Below are 24,171 nucleotides of genomic sequence, written 5' to 3'. Positions count from 1 at the left end.
CTGGGGCCCAGCAAAATGTTCCCAATCGGGCCCCGTACCACCTAAGTCCGGTCTTGGTTTCTTCTGTCCAGAAGGGAATTTTCAGAAACAATAAGCGAACCTTGGTATATCCTGATATTCCTACTGCAATGCGCTCAGTTCCACATGGAGAAGGACTACCTGTTCCTGAGCCACCCAAAGAATATGACCTTTCTTCCGTTGGTGATCAAGAAGTAACCCCTGAACCAAGTACTTCGAATGACCCTGACTTTGTGGTAAACGACCGCCCTAGTGAATCATATAAACTCACTCAAGAAGACCTAAGTGATCTAATCAGAGATTTAGACGTACCAAAAAGCAAAGCAGAAATTTTAGCGTCACGGTTACAACAATGAAATTTCTTGCAGGAAGATTTAAATGTTTCAGTGTATATGAATAGAGAACAGAAGTTCATCTCATTTTTTACTGTGCAAGAAACTCTTATATCATGTGTAGATATAAATGGTCCCATGAACGCTCCCAAAATTAATTACGATCATACGGAGGGGAGGCTCTTCATAGATTCGTTAAACGTGAGTTTAAAGGTAGTGCTTTTACTTATTGGAAATGAACTTCCTTCAATTCCAGTAGGATATGCAAATAATTTGAAAGAATCTTATGAAAATTTGAAACCCTTACTTCAAGCTATTTAATATTATGATTTTCAGTGGCTCATTTGTGGTTAGCTCAAAGTGATAGCACTGTTGTTAGGTATGCAGTTGGAGTATACAAATATTGTTGCTTCATTTGTGAATGGGACAGTAGTAGGGATGCGCACGAGACGAGTCGAGACAGGATTTTCCGGACAAAATTCGAGTCGAGACATGTGTCTTACAATAAAGAAATATACATTTTTGGAGTCAAGACATCACTTTTACAACACATTTTCCAGACGAGACAGCCACAAATCTTCTCTCGTGTGCATCCCTAGACAGTAGAAATCGTGCGTCTCACTACGGTAAAAGTGACTTGAGTACAAGAGAAACTCTTCAGCCAGGGTTGAAAAATGTGCAAGATGAACAGCTTGTATATCGTAGGCGAATTTTGCTTACCCCGCTTCATATTAAATTAGGTCTCATGAAAAGTTTTGTTAAGAGCACGAATCAATAAGGTGAAACCTATAAGTACATAACAGGAAAATTCCCTTGCTTAAGTGACGCCAAAATTAAAGAATTTGTCTTTATAGGACCAAAGATTCGATAGCAATTCAGAGATCATACGTTGGATTAAAGTCTACAAGGTGAGGGAAAAGCTGCGTGAGAAAGCTTGAAAAGTGTTTGTTCACAGTTCTTGGGAAGACACTCAGCAACAAATTCAAGAAAAATAGTGACTGAGTTATTGTTAAGCTACGAGAAACTTGGTTGCAATATGTTGCTGAAACTCCACTTTCTTCATTCCTATCTCGACTTTTTTCCTAAGGATTGTGGAGCAGTAAGTGATGAACACGGTGAGCGCTTTCATCAAGATATTGCAGCCTTGGAGAATAGATATGAGTGTGAATAAATGTTCTAACATGTTAGCAGACTACTGCTGTACTATTGGGAGGGACGCTGCAGATATACTGTATAAAAGGCATGCCAAGCGAAGACGCCCAAAATAAATTCAACAGAAATCTATTTTGTACAAGGATCGCACGAAAGTTTTGCCTATATTGTGGTGTGGTTGTGGTTTGAAAATTTATATTGTATTTTACTTTGTTCTTTTGAAACTGTTGGATTTTGTCTATACTAATTGTGATTTCTAATTCAACTATAAAGAAATCAGGACTACTTCGTGCTGATTTTACTTTTATAACAAAAACATATTTGTAGAAATTTTTTCTATCACAATTTGAAGCTCGTTAATATAACATTGATTTGCACATTTTAAAGTACGGATGTATGAGGGTATAAAAATTATGGACTAGTGTATGTTTTAATTATATCCAAACTTATCACATTACGGTTAAATTAATGTAAAAGTAGCTTAATCTCGGTATTTACAACTACTGTACTTTGGTTAAATGTTTTCATAAATTTTAATACATTTGATATATACTGATACTATTGTACAAGGCCAACTTTTTTCATAACCAGAGCTAAGAATAGTGCACTACTATTACATTTTCTCATATTATACTTAAATGAATGCAAAAATAATAAATCTAAGAAATTTAAATACTTTCGATCAAAATTATTGAACAGTGTTATCACAGAATTCTTGAAACAGGAGCGATAACTTGACAATCCTTAGCAAATTAAAATGGACGCGAGATTTGGAACATGGCGTATAGAGCAGGTGTTTCAATATCCGTAAAATGTGAGGTAGAGAATAATAGAATGAATCTGGTAGGAGTTTAGAAAGTTAGATGCAACCTAAAAAGAGCAAATTTAACTCTTATGCGAAAAATACTGAAAATCATCAATTAGAAACAGGGTTTTTTGTTCACAAAAGTCTAATTTCAGCAATTTAATGTGTCGAATTGTTTAATGATATAACTTCATTTATCACTCCTCAGGGTTAGTTTTACTGTCCTAAATTTACATGCTCCAACAGAAGATAATGACGGCATAAATGACCGCTTTTGTGAAGAAGTTGAACCTGTATTTGACCAATTTCCGTGATAACATATAAAAATTATATTACGGGACTTCAATGCAAAAGTAGGATGAGAGGATATTTTCTAACGGAGCTACGTACAAAAATTTTACCATCAACAGCACAATATTCCCTCATCTCGATATTCAAAAATTGATAATATATTAGTCAATAGGAGAAGACGCTCTAGCATATACTTTCTAACTGATATTCTATAGTTTAAAGGATCTGACTGTAAGACTGGCTAAAATGTTGTAGCATTTATAAGAGAAGTATTATTGTTGGAAAAAGGAAATCTTCAGCATCTGACAACGAAGAGCTTTAATTTAATGAAATTGGAGAAACCTTCGTCTTGAGGAGAATGCGAGATGGGAGTGTTAATTAGATTCTGGGCTTCACAAGGTTTGGAAAATACTACTGTTGAGGGTATTTGTGTTGTAAATGGGAATAGTATTAAAATTTCATCAAAAGAAAAATTGGTACACGCGGAAATACATAAGAACAAACCATGGTTTGACTAGGAATGCATTAAATTAGCAGACAAGAGAAAACAGATGAAATTTCAACAATACAATTGCAGAAAATGGATATAAGGCAGGAAACTTGAAAAACTTTCCGAATTTAAAAACGTGATTTTTTTGAAAGGTGAAATTATTGGACTAGAAGATAATAGCAGAAACGAAAATATTTGGTAAATGAATGAAGGCATCAACGAATTTTAATATCAAATTCAAGCATATGTAATAAAGAAAGCGGACACCACAATTTCGAGGAATGCCGATAGTATTTTGAACAGATGGAGAGATTTCTTTGATAATGCGTTTCACGTTTAGCCAAAAAATATTTTCGTGGATAAAATAGAAAGCATACTAGAGAGCTGTATATTCCTCAGCCTAAGCATACAAGAATAGAAATTCCTATAAAGAAATTAAAGAAAAACAAATCTCCGGTGTATGATGGATTAATTTTAGCTGAAGGGGAAACTTGTGGAATGAAATACATAAACTCATTCTCCTTATATGTGATGCAGAGGAATTCATACAAGAATGAAGGGAATCATTATTGTTCAAATTTACAAGAAAGGCTACAAAGTGATTCTAACATATGTATTTATCAAGGCATTTCTCTTTGCCAACACTATAAAATCCTCTCAAACATACCTTTGGCCAGATTCACTCTATACGGAAGTAAAAGTTTTGCAGTTTATCAGTTTAATTATAAACCAAATAGTTACTATCCATCCAGTTCTTAAAACGAAATGGGGATACAATGCTTAGATTCATTAATTATTTATAGTTTTAGAAAGACCTACAAATCGGTAAACAAAGAAACATTATACCTAGGTACACATTTTTGCCGCATTTGGAACATAAAGTAAGATGTTTAGATGAATTAAAATGTTGTTAAATGAATCAAAAAGTAAAGTTCAAGTACAGAAATACTTGTTTACAAGTTTTCACGTCAAGAATAACCTGAAACAAGGACATGCGTTATCGCCGTTATTATTTCATTTTGTTCTATAATATCCAATAAGAAAAATCAAAGATAGCAACCACTTCCTAGAATTGAATATATCTCAACAGGTTATGTCTTATGCTGATGACATCAATCTGATAAGAAAAAATACGAGAACAATAGTGTAATTATACTCTACATCTGAGGCTCTTAGTTCGATACCACGGATGGACGTTTGTAACAGATAAATAATACAAGAACACAAATATCATTTCCTGTAAAACTTGCAGCAGATGAGAATAGGTGAATAGGTGAGAGTAAATGTTGAAAATCTGATGATGTCACTAACTGTTTCGAAGATGATACTTTATCTTCTTCAGTAGATGTAACTCCACCCTTCTCCTTTATCTCGACCAAGTTGCTCGTGCGAGAGTCCTGAACATAGTTCCTCGAAACTTTCCAAACAAACGGTTTCGTCTGTCGAATAGAGACACGAAACACACCTCCTCTCCTCCTCATTTCCATATATGGTTAAACCTTTATACTTGGTCTTCCTCTCAAACAACGTGCTTATGATGTGAGAAACAACCTCAAACCCCTGTGTGGTAACTTCTTGAGGTGGTCAAAGTTCGAAGCCAAACCTTAGCAAATAAGAATAAACGAATTCCAACTTTGAAATAAGACGCAAACGTAGTAACGTGCCAATTTATTATAGCTAATGAAATGGATGAAACGAGCTTGAAGAATGCTAACAGGACGCTCATAGTATTCATAAATAAGCATTATCCTCAAGCGGAGTTTAATGACATGGCGAAATGATCAGTTATAAGATTAACGAAACGTTATTGTAGTTAAAAGGAATCTGCTATTGCACTAATTTAATAAATCAAAAGCGTTTACAGAAATGCTTTCTGGAAGCTTAAGGCTACAAATCAAAGTCTTTTGTGATAATATAATTTTAAAAAATATAATTAGAAGTAGTACATGGTGTAAATTCAAAAATCCGTCCGTGGAATCGAACCCAGAGCGTCAGACGTAAAGTATGATTACAATAGAAAACTTTCAGAACTTCACTGTTTCTATTTCCTTCTAAAGGATTTAAATTTCCTTCGTAAGTGCCTTAGATATATGTGTAGTGGAAACTATTGTAATAAACTGATTTTAATGCATTTGGATGAACATATAATATATCTAACTTGTATTACGACCTTTTGTATTTTATTCAACATAAATGAATAATTTTATTTGATACGAACTTAGTTAATTACATTATGTATATAATATGATACTAGAAGAGGTGAATATATGTACAAAATATGAGTATGGCCTTAAATCACGTTTGTTGCAGGAGAACCGTTTCGTGACAATTAATCATTCTTTTATATTATTTGATGCATGTATCTGACGAATGATAGTGGTATATTACATACGTCGGATTTCAAACGTGTACAAAGATAAGAGAAATTAATGACTTCCGTTCTTCTTACATCCTCTTTTACTTTATCCTAATATTTCATTTGGAAGTTTTTATGTTTGGATATATATTGTTGTGGCATCTGCACTACCAGCTCCAGATACTTTTTACGGAATAACGTTTCGTTATGAAACCAAAAAACACAAGAAATAACAAATTCAAGTATATTATCTTACTACTTCTCATTTACTTGTCTGAAACAGTTTCTCAGGACACAAAAGACAAACAAAGTGGAGGGACTAGTACTGCTGATGAGGAGGAAGAGAATGGGATGCTTGTAAGTATACAGATTTAGATCCTACTAACAAATTAATAATTAAACCATTAGAAGTTGGGTACCCGTGACTCAAACCATTTTAACCACAATAATGTTTCGTAGAGTAAAAGACAAATTCAGACCTAAGCAATAGTGTTTAGTAGACAATATTTTTACAGTTTCGACAAAATATCTTTGACTTCATCATATACATTATGAAATGCAATCTATAAGACTACACCTGATATATTTTCGAAAAATGAGAGGAGGTATCAATAAGAGGTGCCTGGGAACCAATAAGATTCACCCTTTCATTTTTAACAATTTTTAATACTGATCACATATTTGCAACTTTTAATAGAACAACTTTCACTTGAAGTCTTAACCTTTAAATTGCCATATCTGTGTTATTTTAAAGAGTACCTTTCGCTTTTGATAACCTTAAACTTTTCATTAGCTATCTGCTATTATATACACCTGTGTTATCTCCTTTTTTCTCTTTTTCTGCTTTATCCAATATCTTTATCTATACGTTATGTATATTTAGTCCAAAATTCCAGTTTAAGAGTTCCTCGCTTTCCTTTTTCATACACATTTTGTTCCTTTTCATTCTCTTACAATTCTTCTTCTTTCTCTTTTCAGTCTCTGTACACCTTCCTAGTCTATTTCATATCATTTCTCCTTTATATGCTTACCTAAGTATATTGCCAATGTTTTCCATTCTTGGTAAGACTTTATATAATCTACTCACTGAAAAGTGCTATTACACAATTAAAGAATATTTAAATGACTCATTAACTGAAGAGTTGGAAACAGATACTTACCCGTGAGTACATGCCTGGTGTGGTAGAAACAGTTACCTAATTATGTGGTTTTGTATTTTTAGAAAGATTGCATGATGTATACTTCTGGTACTTGACAATATTGTATGTTTTTTTTTCTTTCTTTCTGACAACTGTAATGCTTACATGAGAATTTCTCATGCTTTGTAAGCTAATGAAACAGGCAAATAAATGAAATGAAATGAAATGAAATTGCGTTACTACCTCTGTTTAGTCTAACGTTGTGTTTAATTCTTTCCTCCAACTTTTCTCTGTTTCTCGTATATAACTCATATCACATTTTTTCATTTAATTCTTTATATAACTTTTTCACCACTTAGTTTAACCTTTGTTTCCTTTCTTTTCTTCGTTTTCACTAAACCTAACATTCTTATACTCCCGTTTCTGAATGTTCTTACACTTCATTTTTCCAATAATTTCTTCAGGGTAAGTTCTTTGGATTGAGATAGAGAGCATAAGGAAAATCGGAAGTTCTGAAGAACTTAATGAACAAAGGGGAAATACGAACATACAGAAAATGAAGTAGAAAATTGTTAGATTTATTGAAAACGAAGAAAGGAATATTATTGGTACATTATTATGAATGAACCAAAGACAGGCTGTTTTACTTGAATATTTGTACTGATAACGTTTGTAACAGATGTCGCAACTTGATACATTTAGTCACAGATTTGAAATTTTTATTAATGTAACAGGTATTTGGCAAAAGTTGAGTAAATTATTAATCAAGTTATGCCACTTTTATCCTTCTCCTGCGTTATCACCAATTTCGTCCTTTATCCTAATTTTAATTATTACCCTACTAGTGAGAGCAATAGTTCATCGCCTACATAATGATGTATGTTTTAATCAAACCAGGTCCTTACCATTCTGTTATTCATCTTGAGTAACTCACACATCCTGCTATCACCTATTCCCTTGTTTATAAAAGGAAGTATTTTGCAAACATTTTAACTCTTTTAACTTAATCAATATGATAGTTGTCCCACTGTAAGAATCCGTTTCTTTCAGTTTCTATACTTACTGTATTATTTCTCACTTTTCTTTATTTTGCTTGTGTATGTAATGCTTTGTTTACTGGTATATCCTACCAATTAACTTAAGAATAAGGAGCTTGGAAAGTTGGTACAATAGCTCGTCCACCTTTGGTGCAAGTGGTCCCTGGATGGTGAGAGAGCATACAGTTTTATTCAACATTTTTCGCTTTAATTAAATATTCATCTACCTTACACCAAAGAGCATATGCGTGGGACATCAAACTACAAACTTTATTTCCTTTTTTTTTAGTAAGTGAAAATCAAGATATTAGGGAAATCAAGTCACATAATCAATTGCAAAGTTTCGACGCTTCAACACACATTTTTACAGGATATCATGCTGCTTTGTTCGTGGTATTGTAAGACTCTACGAGTGCGGATTTTGTTGATAACCGTAGTGTAACCGTTATGGAAAAAATATTATTAAATTGACTTCAAGTTCCCGTATCTCCGAAACTAGGTAATCTCAGCAAAGTAGAAAATAAAGTTTTATCGTGCTTTGATGTGGGGAACATGTGTGCGTAGTTTATGGGTTTCCTCGTAGAAAACACACACACAAATATATACTGTATATATATATATATATATATATATATATATATATATATATATATATATATATATATATATATATGTGTGTGTGTGTGTGTGTGTGTGTGTGTGTATGTATATATATAGAGAGAGTTATTACAATTTTTCTAACGATTGCACCCACTGGGAATCGAACCCGGGACCGCTCGCACTAAAGACGGGAGTGGTAGCGACTAAAAGATGCGGGGCCACTCCTTACATCCAGATAATACATCTGGGTGTAGAAACTCTTTCGGCGCTTTGGACAAACGAAAAGTTGTTGAAAAAAAAGTAAACCCAGCCATAACTCGAAATTAAAATGTAAAAGGGAATGTCTATTATTTTTAATCGGAGATTTCATTAATGCACAATCGAACTTGGCAAAGGGATGGCTCAAATGTGACCCTAAAGAAACTTAGTTCCTCGGGTGTTTTATGTTATCTACTAATCCCTATACAAATTGATGGTTTAAAAAACGCTAAGTGACTTATAGTATTTTGAAGCAGATTTACCAATTTCTTGTTCTTGCTGTGTTTTTTTCATTTAATGCACGTTTTCTATTGATAGGAGATGAATGCCTGGATTTTCTTTTATTGTAGACAAAGTGTTATTGCAAAAAATCAATTACAGAAAATGCACCGACCGAATCTAACTTACTCGATTCTAAGAGCACGGAAAGTTGTTTAGAGGTTTCAATAATGTGTCTCAGTGAAACTAAATCCACCACAAAATACGATGATTTTAGTTTTCATAGTGACCGTGATATTTCGCTCTGCTCATATAATCGAAACACTCTTTTGTTTACAGAAAAATTCGGGTAGAGAATGATAACACGAAATTTATTTCAATTTTACAGAGTAATATTCTGATAATATTCTTCACGAGAGGGGAAATAATTACTTGTACAGGTATGTTATTTCTATGAGACGAACCGGACATACATTTTGTTAAGAGCGAGTTTTCTCCATTATCCGTTAATTTGAACACTGTTGTATTCAATCTTAATGTACTGTGAGAGCTAGAAATGGGGCATGCGGTGCGGTTGGTCCGGGATCTGATAGCAATAGGGCACAAAACGAGCAAGAAGAAAGAAAAAGTGTTGGATATGAGTAAAAGACGCGGCGCCCCGGAAAAACTTAGCTGCCCTATTAAGTCAATGTTATTGTCTATTTGCAAAGAAATAGATTTGTTAAAAATTGTCTTGCTCGCTCCCGTCCCAATATAAACGTTTCTCTAAGAGTCACAACAACTGTATGCTTAAAGACAATTATTATACACGTATATGATTTCATAATGACGATATGATATGCCAGTTGCTGAGTAAGACTAATGGGGTACGCAGGAGCGTTTAAAAATCAGAAACGGTTAAAATCTGAAATATGTGTTCGGCTTTTGATGGTGATGAATTTCCTTAGTTAGTCCCACTTTTCTACCCGATCGGATTAATCACAACTTTGAAATTGAACGTATGAAAATGAAAGGAGTGAAGAGCTGATGTTTGCGCGGAAATGTTTAAAAATGAAGGTAAACAACACGAATGACATTTTCCGGCTTGAAGCAGGTGTAGAATAGGGACTTAAGAGGTCAAAACTTAACCCAAAGAATTTCGTCTTTTTCAAAGACTGATCACTACCAGTGATTGGTTTTTCCATTGACATAAGAGATGTTTCTAATCTGAAGGAATTTATTGTGATAGGTTCTCCATCAATTACTTGTATCGCCATGATATATATATATATATATATATATATATATATATATACAGGACACAACATTTCCGGCCAGAGGGTCGCCATTGGCGACTAGAAATTTAGAGTTGGCGACCAGTGTTCAGTAGGAATGGTTTTTGCCTAAACTCACAGGGATGAGCAGTTTCTGATTCGCACAGAAATAATTTCAGTGAGTGAGAGAAAACACGGAATGTGAAGTCTTCACAACGGACATGGAAAGTGAAGTATTTACAAAGTTGTAATTTGACGCTCCTTTTCCATCCTCAATCGAAAACTTCATTACGAGATTTTCAAATTTGCTTCCAATTGTTACATTTTGTATAGTTTTACCTATGAGTACTGGTGCATGTGAGAGAGGCTTCAGCAGTCTCAAAAGAGTTAAGACTGACTACAAAAATTCACTGAAGCCTTTGCTGACTGGTTAGTTTGCTGACAATTTCCATCAGTGGCAATTCACTTAAGAACTTTGATTCAGAAACCACAATCGACAGCTGATACTTCAGTGCACAGAGCGAGAGCGTTACCCAAACGTGATGTTAAGGTAACATATTTTTTAAATTTATATGAATTGCCCAATTCAAAATTGATTATCCTCAATCTAATTGTCTGTTTTTGAAATGTTATGCCCTTATGTAATTTCTTTATTTTTCAAACCGAAGGGAGGGGAACTCTCATAATTTGTTCCACGTGAGATACTGATGACCATCATTGCTGGATTGGCGAGTGCGTCTGACTTTGAAATTTTGTGTCAAGCATATATATACATAATGTCCATACGTATCTAGTTGTGTGATATTGTTACCTACACACATATATACAAGACATATACGCAGTGTTAGTATATTTATAACGTTAATTAATAATAAGCAACCTTAAATTCAGAACTTAAATATAAACATTAAACATATTCTTCCCCCACCTATCAGTATTTAGAAATCGGCAAAGAAAACTCCTGAATTTTCGTTACATTTCACAAAATATTTCTTACTGTAAAATAACCGAAATTAAAATGCTATTTGTGGGGTCTCGTACATAATAAAATTCCAAAAGTTTACAATTATTACTGGAAATTGATATTGTCACTCATTTCGAACATTTTGATAGCCCAAAATTTCTAATGTATTGATTTTGTTCTTATCGATAATACGAAATGTTGTAAATTTCCATAACTGTTTCCCAAGTGGATTTGTATACAATGAAAGGTAGTTCTGTTAAGTTTGACAAATGTCCAAAATGAGCCGCTTGAAAAAAAGCTCGCATTTGTAAAAGAATACATAGAATTGTCGCTTTTGGTTGTTGCAAAGATCTGTCTAAGCAGCTTGATAAAAATTCAGCGTAGCATAACAACAAAAGCCGCTCTTTTATATGTAGAGAAAGATAAAAAAGAAAATGGTTGGTAAGGTAAAGGTAGAAGGGCGCGGAATTTTATTTTGCCCCGGGCACAAAATTCTCCGTTTTGCGGAATACTATTCTAAGGTAATATGCAATAATATTCTTATTTAATGTCCTTCCTTGAAGTTAGATTGTAGTATTAAGTTTAAATTTTGAGATGAAGTGACAGACTGGAAAAAAAAAGTACGCAGTAATTTTTTTAAGCAATTATCCAAGGTTACTATAGAACTATTGCCTCTTATCCATGTTGCACGGTCATGCGCTGTCCCGGAATGACGTCACCCATAAACCCGTGAAGCGAACAAAAAATTTGTAGTCTGGTCTTTCCCCGCATAAGAATAAGGAAGAGAGTCTTTGGGTGCAAAATCCTATACTGAATTAAGGTTACATACTAAAATGATTTTTTTGTTGCTTGCATACAGAATCAAACGTAAGTGTCTACTATATAATTTACTACAGAGAATAATGATCGAAAAAATAATTGATAATAATTGTGTTTAGCGATAATATTCTATTGTTACAAGCTTTACCTAACTGAACAAGTTTCCTCACTTTTTCTTCCGTTTGTTCTGGGAGCTTCCGTCTCTTTTTACAAAAACTTTAAACACTTTTCTGTTTTGCCAAACTATTCACACTTAATTTGGGCAAATGTTTCTATTCGCATAAGTGCAGTCACTATTTCAGAATTCACGTTAGCGTTACTCCCACAAATAATCCCCTTAACATATTTCATGGTACCTTTTCCCCTACGCACTGTTCTTTCATGGAAAAATGAAAACTCTTTTTCCATATCTTACACACGAAAGCCATTCTTCAGTGAGCTGTGTGAGATGACCATGAAACAAGCTTTGAATTAGGGCAGTAGCCAGCATGTTTATCTAGGAGGAGCCTTTCAGTTTTGAGAGCAGGGAAGCTACAATTTACAAAGCCAAAAAGCTGTGTTACAGTTCGTGATTTTGAGGCCTAGAGAAACCGGAAATTTTTGGTTTCCGTCCGGAAAACTAAAAACACTGTTTTATCATTAGCTTTTATTTTTGCTTTCTCTCCATAAATACTATGTACCAGGTAATTTTTATTATGCTTAACCAAGAACTACAGCTCCGGACCAAACGTCATGCCTTTGTGCACAACTATTAAAAATTTAAGCCCTTGCACACAGTGTCTATTTACATAAGACCGATTTTCTTTGAAATTTCACTTAATTTCTTTAAGATTTCATGACAAAAATATTTATTTATTATTTATGACTAAAAACCAAAGAGTCGTTTTCATCTACTGATGGTACTCAGGCCCACACAAAAATAGAGCCACTTGCTGTAGATTCTCAATTGGATAATCCGGAGGGAGATCTTCAACGTTATGTAGAGCAGTTATATGCTTCGTACTTCGATGTTTTTACCGAAAAGGGAGGCACAGTACATAACTATACTTTAGATATTCACGTAAATGATGAATCACCAATACGGTTAAAACCTTATCCTTTGCCCCGCCAAGACCAGAAAGAGCTTGATAAAATTTGGATAATTTATTAAAAGATAACATAATAGAAAAATCAACGAGTCCATGGGCATTCCCTGCCTTTTTGGTGGATAAAAAGACGGGAAATAGGAGACTCGTAATCGATTATTCTAAATTGAATAAAAGGTTAAATATTGTTTCTCAGCCTTCTCCCATTAAAGAGGACGTTCTTTCGGCTTTGAGCAAAGGAAAAGTGTTTTCCGTGGTCAATATGTCTTCAGCGTATTCACAATTATTATTGTCTGAACGTTCAAAAACCTATACTTCTTTCGTTACTCATTGCGGTAGTTATATGTACCTAAAATTACCTTTTGGATTAACTATGGGTAGTTATGCTTTAATGGAAGTACTTAATAAGTTACTGTATGGTTTGAAGGATGAAGGAATTGAATATTACTGTGTAGATATAATTATTTTTAGTAAAAATGTAGGAGAACATAAAATTTTGCTAGAGAAAGTACTTACTATTTTCCGTAATAATGGGATTACAATATCACCAACTAAAAGTTTATTGTTTCAAACTAAGATAACTTGTTTAGGATTTGTGATTTCAAATGGAAACTTGGAAATAGATCCTAAAAGAATTGATGTTATACGAAATTTATCCCCACCAAAAAATCGAAAAGCTTTAATATCTTTGGCAGCATTTCTCCAGTTTTATGGGAAGTTTGTTGAAGGGTTTAATGAAATCATGTATCCTATACATAAGTTGCGAAGTATGTGGACAAAGTTTGCTTGGAAATCGGAGCAGCAAACCGCTTTAGACAAAATAAAGGAGTTGTTTGAGACTCAGGTTGTCTTAAAGTTACCGGAATTATACCGGAAGTTCATAGCGCCGACGGATGCAAGCACCCGGGCCCTTGGCGGGGTCGTCGAACAAATGGATAGCGCCGGGAATATTAGGCCTGTGAGTTTCTATTCGCGAACTCTTAAGCTAGCGGATTTTCATAAGAGTTCGTATCATCTTGAGTTGCAGGTAGTGGTAGAAACTCTTGAACGACATAAATTGTATTTACGTAATCGATTTGATCTTTTGATAGATAACCAAGCATTGACGTACGCCTTGAGTAATGTAAGGCGGATGGAAAAGTATGGCAGCTTATTGTATAATTTAGCATGCTTTAATTTTGATGTTAAACATTTTTCATCAGTCCAAAATATTTGTGCAGACTTGATTTCACGGACTTATAATCCTTTCAATTTTGATATTTATGATACCACTTTAGGCGAGGAAGAAATTAAAAAAAATGTTAAATATAAATTTCTGGAATAATCCCAATTCTTCTATTTCCATAAAGGAACATCAGTTGCGAGATACTGAATGCTTACAGATTATTGAACAATTGCAGCAAGGTAAGGAAATTAAATCGTTCAAATTTGTTAATGGTATTCTTTGCAAGAAAACCAAGGCTCATGTTCGTCCGTTTAAGATATACGTTCCGAACGCTCGTAGGCCTATGATTATGGATTTGTACCATAATGACCCATTATTGGGGTCACATCTAGGTGTTTATAAATCAATCAATAGTATCGCCATGAGATACACTTGGGATCGGACTTTTACGGACGTTCATAATTATTTTACTTCGTGTAAATTATGCTAACGCGCAAAAGTGAGTAATGTTACCCCGCGGGGAGAGTTAATCTCTGAGGTAAACAAAATTATTAATTCGCATTTGGACATTGATACCCTAGGTCCCCCCCAAGAAGTAGTTCTGGGCGATACATATTGATAATTGTTGATAGATGCAGTAAATATTTAATGTTGGAGCCTCTCAGGGAATTGAAAAGTTCTCTTGTTATTAGAATATTACGTAAATTGATGAACCGACACGGTTATATACATATTCCTTCCCATGGCAATGCGTCTATTTTTACATCCCAGACTTTTCCTAATTTTCTTGCGGGATTGGGGAATAGAGATTGTCGGGTATCACCTTATTTTCCAGCGGCAATTCGGCGGAACGTCCGATAAGAGTAATTAAATATATTTTGAAAACATATGTTCATGATAAACAGGAACACTGGGATAAGATGTTGGGAGAGATAGAATTGTCTTTGAATAATTCTATCCACGAGGAGACACGTGTTTCTCCCATGGAGATGAAATATAATTATAACTTTAGCGATACGTTAGACGTGAAATGGAGGGTCGATACTTTATTTCGGAATAAACCAGATCGGGATGCTTTGCAATGTGCTATTCAAAATATGGAGAGAGCGTGGCAACGTCGTAAACGGTTGTATGATCAAAATAGGGTCCCCACTGATTATCAGGTGGGGCAGAAAGTTCTTTTAAAATCCCAACTGAAATTTTCATTGACAGATAAGATTAATAAAGAATTATCTATGAGATGGTCTGAACCGTTCGAGATCATTAAGATATTGACAAACAACACATTACTCGTTCGGAATGTAGAAAATCCGAGAGATGTGAGAAGAACGCATGTGGTGTTAGTAAAGAGGTTTTGTTAAAGGAGGTCTGTACCGTGAATGTTGGGTACTGTACTGTTACTAATATAGAGAGACCCGTGAGTAATGATATAAGAGTAATATTGAAATTTTCAGTAAACTGTAAATAATTATATGTATATGAATGTAACTTGTTTTTGGTGTTTTTATACTGTTTTTCTTTTTTCTATTTATGTAGAGTGGCCACCTGCTAATCTAGTCATGTTTGTTTGGCTTGTTGTTTTGTATTTCGTCTCCATTTGTTATAAACTTAATTGGAACCCATGATTTCTTGGTGTGCTTATGGATTGCTAAAAGGAGGATATGAAATGGAATTTGAAGGTCGGATTCATGCATTTGTATTCATGTTATTTTCGTCAGGTATTGTGTTATGTTATTAGAATCTGTTTGGAGATTATACCTACATCAGAATTTATTTTGCACTTAGAAAGAAATAAGGATATATATTGAAAGTTTATATTTTCCTTACGAATTGTTATTATTTATTAACATATTATTTGGATCTGACGATTATAATTTGTCTGGTTATAATGACAATTTACGTTTTCTGACACTTTTGCTATTTTTTTAACTAGTTGGATCCACGGTGAATTCGGATGGACGTATGTGGATTGATGATTTTTTCTCATTTTCTAAACTTTTCCTAGTATGAGTGATTTTGTATGGTTGATCTAGGGAGATATTTTTTAATTCTTGGTATGAGTGTTTGGATGAGTGTTCTTTTCTTTCCTATACTAACATTTTTCTAATATCGTCCACAATATGTCCTTATTTGCAATTCTCTTTATTTCTCGATTCGCTCGCTTTCAAAAAAAATTTTTTTTTGGTTTGCGAGTGAGCCGGGCGAGGGTGTAACATATAATCCATGGATTTTATGGATTTTATGTCACTGGTTATTAGATATTTATAGAAAATATGTTTCTAGAATAATTTATATTATTATATTATCATGTAGCGAAAAGCTTTTTCGTTCTTGCCTATTCTTTTGTTTTTGCTGGTTATGCCCTCTGGTGGGACGTACTAGCACGACGGGTGAGCTCTCTTTATAGGTGGCCATAGTTGTGCTGGAACGTCCGAGGGAGGAAGTATAATGGTTTTTTCGCTACTATTATCATAATTTGCGATCTAGTTATTATATCAAAAAAGTTACTCTATATAAATAAACTACGAGTGATATTCAAAGTTTAATTCTGCTGAAGTTTAAAATTCGAATGTATTCATGAAGTTTAAACTGGAGTGCTGTAACCTCATGTCGGCTAATTGTTCTATTTGATAGCGCGGATTGGCTTAATAAGGCAGCGAAGTACGTAAGTTATATGCTTTTCCTTCCTTTATCATATTATTTTTACAATTAAAGTGCAGGTCGCCATTTTGTTAGTTTTAGGAACTTTGCCGATTGCTTTTCTACGTTTTTCTCAATTGAATTAGATTCCTGCATTATTACAAATCTGCCTGACTAATTAGAACAAGTTAGCTGTTACAGAGGCAGAATAGTTTACGTTGTTAATTGGATAATAGTCTAAGATTGAATCTATTTAAATTCTCTTTCCACTATCACGAAGACCATAATGCAATACTGATTGTTGAATTGTTAAATATATGTTGATTATTGGGTTCTTGAAAGTTTAAATATACTGTTTAAATTTCTAAAGGAGATCGGTTGTACGAGTATTATTTTATGACCTCAAGTCCTACTACTACTATTCAGAGATTTATTTTGATAGTATTGCTTGTTAGTAGCGATAATAGATTACGTATCCTTTCTATATTTCAGTGTGGAATTACGAAACAACTAAAATTAATATCGGGGGAACCGATCAATGTGTTCTCCTCTCCCACCCACACATATACGCTAGTTTTCGAATCTGAGGTTATATATGATTTAATTGAAATTACTAAGATACCGAAAGTAGCGTAATATAAGTATGGTTACAGTTACCCATTATCAGATTTCAAATGTCTATGTTGTAAAGAAACCTGAATGAACTGAATTATTTTTATAAGGAGTTCTGTGAGAATAATTATTGTGCTGGGGAAGACGGAATGTGAAATCTTCTCCTGCGTAAACACCTTTAGTAATTAGAATTCTTATACATTATATTGGTTGTTATCAGGGATAAAAGTGGATCTGAAAATGTAGAGAGACGTATGATGTCAAGCCGTTCGTCATGCCTGTCTTTGCCCATTGTAATTTTTAGGAAGTAGAGGGATGGCATAAATAATTTTGAAAGTGGGGAACCTCGCCTCCCGCGATCCCCCTCACTTTTACCATTGGTTGTTATAAAAATCCATATCATTGGCCTGGCATTTAAAGTGGAATGTTTATTTTATTTATGTACAGTGAAAATGCTAAATAGGGGTGCGCACGAGACGAGTCGAGACAGGATTTCCCTGACAAAATTCGAGTCGAGACACTGCTCTTTCAATAGAGAAATATACATTTTTTGAGTCTAGACCACTTTTACAGCACATTTTCGAAACGAGACAGCCACAAATCTTGTCTCGTGCGCATCCCTAATGCTAAACATAACACTTGCAATTAGTACACACTTTGAACCAAATTTCAGTTATTTTGAATAATAATCAAGAGTATTAAAATTTATGCAACTGTAGAATATCTATGAAGTTCTTGAAATTACGGAGATAAAACTCGGCATTTATATATTCTGATTGAAATAATTTCTACAGGCGTTCCCGTGTTTGTTTAATGTAACGTTCAAAACGTGTTTAAAAAAAGGCTATTTACAAGGTTATGACACAAAACTTACTGTATCTTCCTTTCTGGTAGTAATAAATTATATTATTTTAGCCGCTATAAATAGTATCTAAAAGTAGCTAAGTTATTTGATGCATTCTACCCATGAAAATGCAGTGTTTGTGCAAGGACGAATTTTATATTATTTCATGACACGCTAGACAGGAAACAAAATTTAATAAAAATTCAAAACTAAAATAATGTGGATATATCCTTCCCGCGACAAAATCAATACGCCACCTCTGCAACAAATATACAATGCAACAATGAAATGCTTCTATGCTATCAGAGGAAGTGAGATAAGAATTTTAAGTTTTCAACTTATTATATTCGTCCACAATGCCACATAAGTATTTCATTGAATTTAGCATGAACCATTTCCAAGTGGGTAATCAACTTATTGCATCCGTAATTAATTCAAGAGTTTATTTCCTTATATAATGTACATTTAAATGATAATTAATTTTCTGACATCAATGATAGTCAAGTCATATTAGTATACCATTGGCAGGTTTTGAGTCAAGTGAATAGGTCTTGATAAAATTCTTTAATATTGTATTTTTTGTTGTTTATTGCTGACAGCATAGAACCACCTTGCTCAGATCATTGCTCAAAGACAGCAGACATTATTTTGTAGTAATCATTTCGTCAGGAGAGCTTACAGTAGAAAATTTAGAATTCACTTCTGTACTGTCTTCATTATCGTATGATATATAGAGACTCACTTTAGTATTCGGCCACCACATTGTATTGGGGTTTTATCTTATATTATGAACTACAGGAAAGTAGAGTGATAATATTGTTTATGCTATGTGAAACCTCTATATTTTCTCTAGCTTTTTACAAAATTAAACCATAAAATTTTATCTCTAACGTACAGAATCAGAATATTTCTTCTCAAACACAAAAATTATAATCACTTTAATATTCGGCCACCAATTAATGTGGAAATTTGTTGTCGCCTTCTTCGATGCAAGAAAAAGGTTTTAATAACTAGTTGGATACCCTTTATTGTGTATCACCTCCTTCAAGTGATTTCGCATATTTCCAGTTATTTTTGCGGTATATTCAGGAGCAATATTGGCCCATTCTTCTGTTAACCTTCTCCGACACTTTCCGAACTCTAGCGTCAAGTTCATTCCACAATTTTTTAATGGGATTGAAGTCCGAACTTTGTGGCGGAGTTTCGATAACTTTGGGGCAGTTGTACAGAAGCCACTCACGCACAACATACGCCTTATGTTTTGTGTTGTTGTCGTGATAAAATTTAATAGTCTCGCAGATTCCTAATTTCTCCGCAGTCTTATGTAAAGTGTCTTTTAGAATGCTCAGGTATTGTTCTTTTGTCATTTTAGCATTTATAAACCTGAGTTCATCCACACCGACAGCAGATATGCACCAGCCAACCATTATATTACCACCACTATATTTGACTGTTTCTAGTAAATTCAGTTTCCTTAGTTCTTCATAAGCCTTTGGCCACACTAGAAATATGCTATCTGACTTTAAAATGTTGAATTTGCTTTCCGCAGCAAACATAACGTCTTTCCATCATTTTGGTTCCTTTTGCACGTATATTTTAGCAAACTGAAGCCTTTTCTTTCTGCTCACTTTGTTGATAAATGGTTTCTTTTTAGCTACCTTTCCGTGGCATCCATCGCTTCTCAGTACTTTCCGAACAACCTCTGGGTGTACATGCTTTCCACACCCTTGCAACAATTCCGCTGCAATCTTAGATGTACTTAATTATGGGCTTTTCTTCACTTTTCTCACCATCACACGTTTGTCTCGTTCATTTAGCTTGCTAGGCTGAACCTTCTGCTTCACGGATTCTATCCTGTCTTCGTTCTTATAACGTGGCAAGATATCACTGAGTGTACTTCGTGGTATATTCAAGAGACGGGCAATATACCTATTGGAATCCACTTTTTATGACGAAACATGACCAGCTGGCGCTGCTCAAACATTGTGTTACAACTTTTTTGCTCAATTGGAAGTGTTATACTCCAAAGCCAATACCCATTCACAGTTTCTAACACGAAGACGAGAGATGAGTTGTACATATGACGTCCCTTCCCTCAATCATATTGTTCTGTAAACTGGATATACAGCAGTAAGATCATCAAGTCACTTTATTGGCAGAATATTAAAGTGGCATGATATGAATGCAGTTTGTAGTAACAGAGCAGTTAATTAGGCATAGTTTGCATTTACAACTTTTACACATTACGAAATAGTACACGAGAGATGATAGTTGTTCCGTGACATCGCTTTCAAATTCCTATGTATTTACATTAATGCGTCTCTTGACATAAATGACAACAACATGGGGTGGCCGAATATTAAGTAAGTCTCTGTATGTCTAAAAATAAGGAAACCATTGAAAAGTAATGAGTGTAGGTTTCGTAAGTATGTTATGCATAATGATTATATCCATATGTCAGTTAGTTCGCCTGTCTCTATATCGACAGTTGGCAGAACAAAAGAGGTAGCAAATAGTAGGAAGAGGTCTTGGAATCGATTCGAAATCGTCTCAGCGTCCCAACCATAGATCCCTTCTTCATCCTTAGCCCCTTACTAAAATATGAAGGAGACGAAATTAGTACTACTTATGGTTTTAATATTCATTTCCATAAAACAACAACGAGAACGTTAGCGAGAATTAGTTTCTTGATATGGATCCCGTCTCTCACTTTCAAGGATAACTTTAATTTCTACTTTAGCCTTTTTATTCAAATAGGAAATGATGGAAATTTAAGATTTCCGGTTTCTAGTCTCAACGCAATAGTGTAAAAGCAGTATATACATTGAAGTTATATATATATATATATATATATATATATATATATATATATATATATATATATATATATATATACAAAGTGTCCCAAAAGTAATGGTAGAAATGAAACCACAATTTCCTGCCACCAAAAGAAGAAAAAAATTATATGACATATAGTACGGAAATGTATAGGGGCGGAGCTAGACACCTTCATAATGGGCAAAAGGAATTTCACACCTTCTAGCGCAATAATGATAGGGCTAGGAAGGACGTTCAGAAAACATAAAATCATATCGGCTTGACATGTTAAACGCATGTTACATAACTGCGCCTCAGATTCTCCATACGTCATTTAGTGGTTCAGCTAATGCCTCTACGACAGTTCTAATGAAACGGCGCAGTAAAGATGGTAACCATACAGAAGAAGGTTGTTGTCTATGGCGCGATTGCACGCACATCTACAATGGAAGTCAAAGCAAAGATCCCTTTTATTATATTATATTATTTTACCTTTTCAGGATAATACTATTGACACTTAGCAAATAATGTTACCAATTTTATGTTTCATATTTCACAAAATATAAGAACAATTCTTACTTTCATATTACGTTCAAACTTCCTAGCAGAATTATACTTACTTGTATATTATAAACTGTAGATATTATCCATCACATTTCTCTTATTTGAGAAATATATTTCAGCTTGACATTTATATCCTAACCACAAACAATATATTTTGACATAAATATTATAAGAGCATTCAGTTTATGCCGATTCTAAAACTTGCATCACTTCAATTTCCTAATGACAAAAGAAATTACGTATGTAGAGTATATTAGGTTCTATATGTGTGGGTACACCAATCAACATGTCAAACGATACTTAAAAACTTAAAATACTACATTAGTTATTCAGTGTTGCAAATTAAGGATGTTATAATGTCACAAACATCCAAAGTTTGGAAGAATTTAACCTCTAACGCACATACAGAACAGTTGAGCTGCACAAGGATACTATGGTCATGATATGACTTGTTCCGAATGAAAATGAACAAAGTAACCAGAGATTGAAAATTTAATTCTTTCAAAGGCTTTATTCCGAAAAACGAAGATGAGTATCATATCTAGTTCCGTGTGGACTTATGGTTTGTAATGGATACATAAATTACTTTGCCATTTACAGCACTTCGATGTCTCAAACTGTTCCACAGATATGATAAACATTGATGAAGTTTGCAACACTGGTTAAATCATGTAATTCCTAGAACTTGTTTATGCTGCAATGCTATAAAAGAGAAGAAAAACACCAATCATTTTAAACATTATCCCCAAATCGCAATTTTCAGCAGTGCTACGAACTTTATCAATGTCTATCATATCGCCGGAACGTTTTGGGATCAATGTGCTGTAAACGGCAAAATAACTTCTACGTCAACTGCAATCACACGAGTAACTAGATATCATAAGATTTATTTATAAATGGATAAGAAAGATTTATTTTCGTTTTATTTTTCTTATTTACTGCTCTTTTCACATGAAAATTTCAACATACATGTCTTTGCCGAATATAAACTTGCTAACGTTATAAGAAAAACCGTGCAAATTCGTTACCTAATTATATTCCTACAACATAGACATGGACAATAATTTTGGACATGAGATGTACATCGTTGGCTTAGAAAGTCTAGGTAACTCCAGAAAAAAATAAAGTAGTGAGTTTAGAAGTTTATTCAGGCGGCGATATATGTCTCAGTTAATACGCATTTGGCAACAAATTGAACACACAAGCTTAAATATATTGAATTCTTTCGGAAAACTATCACTTCAATCACTGTATAAGTTGCAATAACAATAACTTTTTAATTTGTAATGGGAGTAACGCTAGCAAACTATAAAGGCACTGATAAAATAAGAATTTCTTTGGCCCGTCTAAATTAATACTATAAACTTCGTAGCCTGGCAATATTTTGTGTCAATTGCAGTTGTATTACTTGCATATTTTTTTTTTTCATGCTCGGCCATAGCCATGTGAACTAAATACACATTTCTGATTGGTTTCATGAGGTCGAGGTGGAACAAAACGAGCCCTGCGGACCTTCTAGCCCATTCCTGCTACTGCTACTACTACTCTTTCTACTCCTCCTCCTCCTCCTCCTCCTCCTACTACTACTACTTCTACTCCTCCTCCTACTACTACCACTTCTACTCCTTATACTATGGATTTGTATAGCAAAACTGATCGAGTAACGTAAATGAATCACTTTTTTGAGTATTATTTTCATCTTGTTTTAATGAAAAAGGTGTTATGAAAATTTTAAAAAATAACAAAACCTTTCCTTGGACCGGGTTTGAACACACACCAAAAAAGATCATGATTACTAGCCTGTTGCGCTAGCAAGCTGTTTTTTTTTTAAAAAAGAAGTTAATGGACTCACCGAACGTGTGTCAGTAACTTACTTGAACTACTTATTACTGACTTTTACTTGCTTTACTCCTTTAACTGACTTTTTCCCAATAACCTAGAACGACCGAGACACGAAAACGGGAACGTGGAGGACAGTTAAAATCCCAAAGGCTCTCCCACCGGGAATCGAACGCAGGACTTCATACTCCAAAGGCTCACGTACTACCAACTATACCAGCGGGAAGGGCTACATGCTCGGCTACGAGAACCGACAGTATCCAGCCTTTGATTTGTGCTACGTGGGGAAAAAGGGATAACTTCAGCCAATGAGAAAGGTCGAGTGTGATTAAAAACTATGCGTATTCCTTACCTCTCTTCCTAACAGTATATAAAAAAATTTACTTATTTATTTCCAGAAAATGAAACTGCTTCTGAGAGAACTTCGTCCCTGTGTTGGATACGACGAAGGACCAATCAGTTTCAAGGATACTGAGCTGTATATGAAAGACGAACAAACTTTGGTGCTCAGTGGAACCCTGGTTTTGAAGGAAGTGGTTGATTATACCTTTAAAGTATGTTCTTAACTATCTTATTAATAATACTGTTTACGTATAATATAATATTAATAAAACTTAATCAGTAAGAAAATAAAAATAATAGTAATCCTGTATTCTCAGGAGAAGGATTAAACTTTATTCACAAATTCTTGTTTGATTAGTTAATAATGATATCTGAACATCTCTTGTGAAAACACACAGCCTTTTGCAAAAGATAATATGAGGCGCACGTAAAGAAGGACCGATATTTAAAAACAGTAATATAATAGAAGAAATTTGTAGTAATGTGTACATAGATTCAAATCTTACCAACTTTTCGACGTAGTCACCATG

The sequence above is a fragment of the Thermobia domestica genome, chromosome 14 (genome assembly GCF_964235325.1).
Source record: "Thermobia domestica chromosome 14, izTheDome1.hap1.1, whole genome shotgun sequence".
NCBI lineage: Eukaryota > Metazoa > Arthropoda > Insecta > Zygentoma > Lepismatidae > Thermobia > Thermobia domestica.
Note: the sequence above shows the minus strand (reverse complement) of the source record.